The sequence below is a fragment of the Calidris pugnax genome, unplaced genomic scaffold, assembly GCF_001431845.1.
Source record: "Calidris pugnax isolate Ruff unplaced genomic scaffold, ASM143184v1 scaffold25, whole genome shotgun sequence".
NCBI lineage: Eukaryota > Metazoa > Chordata > Aves > Charadriiformes > Scolopacidae > Calidris > Calidris pugnax.
Genome location: NW_015090805.1, coordinates 3016149 through 3016733, shown reverse-complemented (window position 1 = coordinate 3016733; position 585 = coordinate 3016149).

Genomic DNA, 585 nt, shown 5'->3' with positions numbered 1-585 from the left:
GGGAGTGGTTGGGGCGGGGAGGCCCCGGCGCGGGGGGGGACAACCCCCCCCCCATACACATCCCCCCTCCCGGTCCGGTGTCCGGTGGCTCCCGGCGGGGCTGGAAGGCTGCCTGGGGCGGAGGAGGGGGAATAACGGCGCCGTTCCCCGTGGATTGTGGGAGGCAGGGACTGAGCCAGCGGCCTGTGGCGGGACGGAGGAGGCCCTGGGGGAAGCTGGGGGAGCTCTCGGTCATCTCACCGGGAGGACTGGGTTGACACGGCAGATGTTAATGTAGTTTTATAAAGGGTTAAACTGTAGAGAATCATCATCTTCTAGAGGAAAAAATGTGGCTGTCCCAGCAACCATCCCAAACGGTTTCAAGGACTTGGTAAGATAAGGCAGGCTATATGTGGCCCTGAGAACACGGTGACCTAAGACGGGGAAGCAATAAATACAGACATAGTTTGACAAACGGGGTAGCAGAGAGATCGGTCGTTTTAATGAGCAATTAAGCAGTTAGAATGTTTCACCCACATGAAAAGTGAGCCAAAGGACAGGTGAAGAAGATGACCATTGAGGAAGAAACGACCCTCACTCACAATA